Source organism: Physeter macrocephalus, chromosome 8 (genome assembly GCF_002837175.3).
Source record: "Physeter macrocephalus isolate SW-GA chromosome 8, ASM283717v5, whole genome shotgun sequence".
NCBI classification, from domain to species: domain Eukaryota; kingdom Metazoa; phylum Chordata; class Mammalia; order Artiodactyla; family Physeteridae; genus Physeter; species Physeter macrocephalus.
The window spans coordinates 149,738,245-149,739,264 of NC_041221.1; positions in this window are offsets into that span (position 1 = coordinate 149,738,245).

Sequence of the window (1,020 nt, forward strand, 5' to 3'; positions counted from 1 at the left end):
TACAAGAGACCCACTTCAGACCTAGGGACACATACAGACTGAAAGTAAGGGGATAGAAAAAGATATTCCATGCAAATGGAAATCAAAAGAAAGCTGGAGTAGCAACACTCATATCTCATAAAATAGACTTTAAAATGAAGAATGTTACAAGAGACAAGGAAGGACACTACATAATGATCAAAGGATCAGTCCAAGATGAAGATATAACAATTATAAATATATATGCACCCAACATAGGAGCACCTCAATACATAAGGCAGCTCCTAACAGCTAGAAAAGAGGAAATCGACAATTACACAATAATAGTGGGGGACCCTAACACCTCACTTACACAAATGGACAGATATCCAAACAGAAAATTAATAAGGAAACACAAACTTTAAATGACACAATAGACCAGATAGATTTAATTGATATTTATAGGACATTCCCTCCACAAACAGCAGATTACACTTTCTTCTCAAGTGCGTGTGGAACATTCTCCAGGATAGATCACATCTTGGGTCACAAATCAAGCCTCAGTAAATTTAAGAAAATTGAAATGATATCAAGCATCTTTTCTGACCAAACATACTCCAGGATAGATCACATCTTGGGTCACAAATCAAGCCTCAGTAAATTTAAGAAAATTGAAATGATATCAAGCATCTTTTCTGACCACAATACTATGAGATTAGAAATCAGTTACAGGGAAAGACACATAAAAACCAGAAACACGTGGAGGCTAAACAATACGTTAGTAAATAACCAAGAGATCACTGAAGAAATCAAACAGGAAATCAAAAGATACCTAGACACAAATGACAATGAAAACACGATGACACAAAACTTATGGGATGCAGCAAAAGCAGTTTTAAGAGGGAATTTTATAGCAATACAATCCTACCTCAAGAAACAACAAACATCTCAAAAAAACAATCTAACCTTACACCTAAAGGACCTAGAGAAAGAAGAACAAACAAAACCCAAATTTAGTAGAAGGAAAGAAATCATAAAGATCAGAGCAGAAATAAATGAAAT